Source organism: Taudactylus pleione, unplaced genomic scaffold (assembly GCF_031769625.1).
Source record: "Taudactylus pleione unplaced genomic scaffold, aTauple2 ptg000134l, whole genome shotgun sequence".
NCBI lineage: Eukaryota > Metazoa > Chordata > Amphibia > Anura > Myobatrachidae > Taudactylus > Taudactylus pleione.
In genome coordinates, this window is record NW_028284536.1 from 4,149,334 (window position 1) to 4,155,809 (window position 6,476).

General features: G+C 41.9%; 1 protein-coding gene across 1 annotated transcript in view; it reads left to right on the forward strand.

The window, feature by feature from the left end:
* LOC148523023 (uncharacterized) overlaps positions 1 to 5,862 on the forward strand; it is a 111,700-nt gene extending 105,838 nt beyond the window's left edge. Inside the window, exon 6 of the mRNA XM_088473295.1 lies at positions 5,743 to 5,862. The gene's annotated coding sequence lies outside the window, so the exon portion shown is untranslated. The remainder of the gene's footprint in view (positions 1 to 5,742) is intronic.
* Positions 5,863 to 6,476: the final 614 nt, after the last annotated feature.

Here is a 6,476-nt window from a genome sequence, read left to right on the forward strand (position 1 = left end):
TCTGGACCAACAGCTGCCAGTCACCCCTGAGACTCCAATACTATATTCTGCCAGCTCTGACCTATTACACAACTATCTGGACTCTGTGTCTATCCTAATTCTTCCAACCTTCTATTAAAAATGCTCAGTAATTGCAGAAAGCACACGTCATGGGAATCGCTTATGCTTGGCTCTAACATTTCTTCTTTCTATCATGGAACTGTGCCCATGGGTTACCATTAGTACAACAGTTTTCAATCCTTATATGGTGCCATAGAGTGGTACAGGGATGTAGTTATGTGAACGGCAGCCACAAGGCTGCCAGTCACATTCCTGACTACAGAATGCCAGCAAAGGATTTATGCTAGGCGTCAAAAATACAGATGCCTATCATAATCCCGATGCTTGAATCCAGGACGACACATGAATGAACGAGGTAAGTCCAGCGAGCCCGTCCTGTTAGCCACAGGGGGTGTAGGTTTAGGGCAGTTAGCATGTTAGTGTTAGGTTTTGGGGAGGGAGGTTAGGAATAGGCACCCTTAGGGGGGAGGGTTAGAGTTAGGCACCCCCCAGGTGGATATTAGGGTTAGGCACCCCCCTGGGAGGATTAGGGTTAGGGAGTAGTAAATGGGGGTTAGGGTAAAGCACCCCCATGGGGAGGTTGGGGTTAGGAACCACCACAGGAGTTTAGGGTAAGGCACCCCTAAGGGATGGTTAAGGTTAGGGGAGAGAGGGGATAGTTAGGTCACTTACCTGCCGCTGGTGGGTTTTCCTGCTGTTGGGCTCACGCTGTCGGGATTTGAACCAGAGGCTAAACAGATGCCGGCATTTCAATCCCATTCCAGTGGTACATACATGTATTACTTATTCTTCCATCATTACTAAAATCAAGTCAGACCCTTCCTCACCATGGAGGCAACAAAATGTCCTATTCATACCCTTGTCATCTCTCACCTGGACAATGGCAGCTTATTATTCTCTGATTTTTCTCTATCTTTACATTTTAAATATGACCTTAAACATTTCATCTTCCTTCTTCTCTTCCCTCTGATTCAGACTCTCCTCTCTTTTATCTCCTTTACTATCTCCCCTTCCCATACTGAATAAAGTGTTAGCTCCTCAACCTAACTCTCTAAGCATTGAATTGCTTTAGTTGCCATCTCCACTCTTCCTCTGACTATTTGTCACCTCTCCACCATCCTAGACTTCATGTTTCTCTTCTCCTCTTGAACTCACACCCCTCCATATAAGACTCTCTATCAACCTACAGGGCGTCAATCATGCTTTTAAAAATAAACAACCAAAGAGAGTAACAGCGCTAAGTGGATAACATGATCAAATGATTCAAAGTGCTAATATTAGCGATGTTGATGGTATTAATAATAATTTGCTCCTGAGAAAGGTGTGGAGTGATATCACTTGGAAATGCATAGAGCCCATTTGGAATACTTTATTGGGACTCCATCTCCTAGTTATCATAGTGACTGTTTATATTCTGGACAAGCGACATCTGTGATGCTTAGCCCTGAAGGTCTACAATTCCTACCAAGCAGACACTTGCGAGGACACCTTGCTAATTAAAGAAGATCCATCATAAAGGGTAACATACATCTTACAGTGACTGGATAATACGCCGGACAATTTCGGTCTTATTTATTTATACATCTATATTTGCCATTTCCATAAAATGACTTTTTATATGATAACAGGATTTGGGATTTCCCAGCTACAGTGTGTACACTTTAATATCTTTGGACAGGTTCTATGATGCATGTTTATTCACCTATCACTACATGGCCATGTTTATATATATATATATATATATTGAGTTTTTAATTGTAATGCAGCATTGTATTTATTAAATAATTGTTTCTATGAAGCCACACAGAATAATCATTACTTTAAATATTATTTATAGCATCAACATCGCTAATATTAGCACTTTGAATCATTTGATTGTGTTATCCACTCAGCGCTGTTTCTCTCTTTGGTTGCTCATTTATCTTGGGAGTTCCACAGCTCCTATTTTATCAGCTGCTGATTGGTCAGCGCCACTCATGTCATTTTCTTACTATTTTTATTGTTGTGCCTTAAAAATGCCCCTTTTCTCAAATCCAAGCTCCCATCCTCACAACATTAATTCATTACCTCTAGTCCTCCCTGATTATCTCTTCCCAGTTTATCCTCTTAGTTTACCCTCCAAGCTGTAATGGTAAGTACCCTCCACTCACCATGTGATTTCCTGTCTCCTCTGTATTGCCATTTACTCTGATATCGCACCACCCGCTGAGGGCACCAAGTCACTGAATGCTAAAGTTATTCTCTGTCACTTATGGTGTCAGATTATCATATGATTTGTATGTTACAGTAATTTCTCAGTATGGAATAATAATAATAATAATAATAATAATAATAATAATAATAATAATAATAATATCATGTAGTTAATCATGTGTAGAGCATATATTTCTTCATAGTAGTAAGAAATAACACATCCAAAATTAAAGTTCTACATAAAACATGGAAAATAAATCAGTTGTTGAAGGATTAATACATAAAATGCCTAAAAGCTAAATTAACAGTGGAGAATTGGGGAAGGGGTCTTAATGCCGACTTCTAAAGTTCTGGTGGTCAGAATGCCTACACTAGAATCCCGACACTTGTCAGAATACTGGCTCTGGCATCCTGACCACCAGAATACCGAAGGTACATACTGAAGTTAGGGGTAGGGTTAGGCACTAGGGGGAGGATTAGGTTTAGGCTGTAGGGTGGGAGGGTTAGGGTTAGGCTGCGGGTGGTAGGGTTACTGGTAGGGTAAGGGGTACCTGGGGCCATCGGATTTCTAACCTGGTCGGGATGCCAGCATCAGGGTTCTGACCGCCAGTATCCCAAGTGCCGACATTCCATACTAAACCCAGTGGACTGTACCTAGCGGCTTCAGGACTACAGCCCCACCCAGGTAAAATCTTCCCCCCCGCAGTGACTATTATTATTACATGTATGACAGACAGTCCCAGGGTCAGGCAGCCCTATCTGGTTTGTAGAGGCAGCAGTAGATAAAGGGCCTAATTCAGAGTCAGACGCTATTTGCGGACGGTCGTTCCAAAAAAGGGGCCGACTATTTAAATTGTGCGCTCGCTCATTGCGGTTTGTTGACGCCTCTATGTCTGAGCGAGCGATCGAAAAATGCGCTCGCTATTTTGTAAAGACGCAACTTTGCCATTTGCATCACATGTCATCTCCGGTATTTATTAGATTAATCGGGAACATCGAAAGGCATCGGAACTGCTCGCAGTGCTTGTGGTAGGTTTATCCTACCGCTATCTCTGCGAGCAGTTCAGGCTAAAAGACAACCAAGTGACGTGGTGGATGACGCTCCTTTTCTAATTATGCATTCCCATTAAACGCCCTTTTGACCATTAGGCACGCCTGCGTTCGGATCTCCACTACCCCATTATCAAGCACCTTCCCCTGTTACCACCCTCAAATGGTACATTCTGTTAATCAAATTAGCAGCCCCTCGCTATTTTGCGAGCACACGATTTCTGACCGCAATGACTGGTTTGCGCATGCACATTACGACCCATACGCATGCGCAGTTGTGCGAACATCGCTCATAGCGAATGAGCGGCCGCTTACGAGCAGCTCTGAATCAGGCCCAAAGTCCCTAGAAGGCGGCTTGTTGTTTTGTGTACATGCATTTACAGCCAGTGAACAAAGAGAAAAAAAATGGTTGCGCTGCTGTGGACGTCTAGTTAAAAAGTACTTGATTGATTTAAAGACACACCTGAGCCTCTCTGAATCATAAACATTTAATAACACACAATAACTTTTGATAATACCATCAATAGGCACCTTCTAGTATGAATAAAATCACAGTAATATCTTTGTTACAACAACTCTTAAGACCATTCAGATGTTCTTGTAATATACAGTGTCTCCACTGATATCCTTGGATCTTTAATATAGTCAATTAATGCAATTGAAAAGCATATGCTCACCACTGCTCTCACATGAATGCTGAAAGTATCTGGCAGCACTCTGATAAGTGATATCTGGCTGTCACTTGTAGTGCGCCGGAGCTCATTATGGGATCAGTGTATAGCACCGCTCTCATATGGATGTTGAAAGTCTCTGGTAGATAATATCAGACTGTCACTTGTAGTATGCCAGAGCTCATTGTAAAATCAGCGTGTAGCTGTACTGGAGTCCCCCAGTGTAGCGTGGCAGGAGCCAGTGGAGCCGTGAGTACCTCTTGGCACATGGGGCCGGACGGTAGCCGCAAGGTGGCCGGCGTCCGTCCGACACCTGGTGGTGTGAGCAGTCTCCTTCCTTCTCAGCCGCAATGAGTACAGACGGCTAGTGTCCCATCCTTACTACCGGCTGATGTTAAGTTCAATCTGATCCGGAGCTCGTGTCTCAGAGCGCAGAGATGTGACCAGCGGTGATAAGCAGCAGCAAATGAACTGTTTTTTCTCTTTGTTTACTGGGTGTAGTTTTTTCTCAGACTAGCAACTGGCACAAAGTTTTGCAGCGCTGTGTACTGTATTACTGATTATTTGCATTGGTAATATTTTAGTTTAACAAGCAATTAAGGTTAGTGTTCTCTGGAGCGCCAGGATAACTGAGGGTGTCTAGATGACCCACCTTAGTAATTTTTAGTCATGCATTAACAGACCCCCAACAAATAGAGGTAATAGCAGCCACTGTCTAAATACACAACGTAGGTCCTGATTCAGCTTGGATCGCAGTTGCGACTATGAATGCAGTCAGCCAATTGTTTCATTCTGCACATGCATATGCATTGCAGAACACGTGCACGGACTGGCCACTGTGATCGCAGAGGCTACGCAGACCCATCACATAGTGATTGACAGGAAGTGCTGTTTGTGGGTGGTGACGGGGGGGTGGTCGGGGAAATGCAGGCGTGCCAGTCCATTTCAGAGGCATGCATAAATTAGCCAGTACATTGGCATACGCAGGTCTCATAGCGTGCCTGGCTGTTACCAATTTCTGAGTAAAGTCAGGGATTGTGAAGTGTTCATGAGGCTGTAATGTTACATGATTGTAATGATGGTTCTGCTATTCTGCTAAGTATTATGGCTGTATGGTAATTGGGCGCCCTTATGTAGTGCTGAGTTTGCATTGCGATTGCAGCTGAACCGCGTGCGTACACAATATTGTTATACCATTCTGAGTCAGGCCCTTAGTCGGAAGTTTTAGTTCTAGGATGAAAGTTCAACATCCTTTAGCATAAAAATGAACTTTTAGATTTTCTAAACATATTGGAAGAATAACTAATTACAGTATAATAAGTACGATGTCTGGCTGTTACACATTACATGTGGTGAATATTTGTTATATTTAGAAACCATTATTGTGGTACAAATAAAATAAAATAACCAGAAAAGCCCAAGATAACAGACATCCTGATCCCAGTTCAGAAAAAATAGAGAAAATAAGGTGACAAAAAAACAAATATAATGTTTCATCCTTCCAAACAATAACGCGAGGATATATTTAGGTATATGATCTCCTTTTATGTTAGAATCTATCACTGTTCATCAGTGAACTAGTTGTTATAGGATCAGTAATTCCAATTCTCCTTAGTAAATACATTTCATTGTGGGTCCAACATTCACAACACAACAAAGCAGAAAAATAAATAATGCAGATTGTAAGACTTCAGAAATGTATAAATACCCTGTAATCTGCTCCCCTGGAACTAATCATAACCAGTGGATCTCTCCCTTTATCTTCCAGGAATATTCTCACCTTGTGCGTCAGATCGGTGGCATAGTACAGAGAGAAGAGAACATCCTGGTGCCCTCTGTGTTTCTGTCTGTGAGCAATAAATGAAATGTAGAAGTTAGATGCACTCACCCTGAGCTGTGATTTATCCTCTTTATAATCATCAATAAAACTTTCTTAGCATTCCACAAGAGCATCATTTATTTGGTAAGAAATCAAATCTAAAAAGTGTAATACTACTACAACAATGAAATTAAAATGATTTATGAGCTCACAATTCAGAAACTTGATCACAACTTTAAGTTACTTAGGGCAGGGCTATACAACATATGGTCCTCCAGCTGCTGTGGAAATACATTCAGCATTCCCAGCCATAATATTGCTTTTAGGACATGCTAAACCTGTCACATGGCATGCTGTCATCTGTAGTTTCACAGGAGGGACACATGTTGATTACCCCTGCCCTAGGGTTATTGGGTCCACAAAAAATGCATCCACTTAGGAGAATCAAACTCTTTTCCAGTATCACTAGGGATCATTAATTCACCCCTAGCCTGGGTGTTCAGGTAATTATCATGGTTTCTGTAAAATACAGGAACTGTCATGTTCAATGACATGACCATTTGTGGCCAGAGCATGACTGCACTTGGAGGCATACAGAACTGGCTGATACCTGCAGTGTACCTGTAATAAAAATATATATAAAACATAAATACACTGACACACACTGAATGTTTTAGTATTTT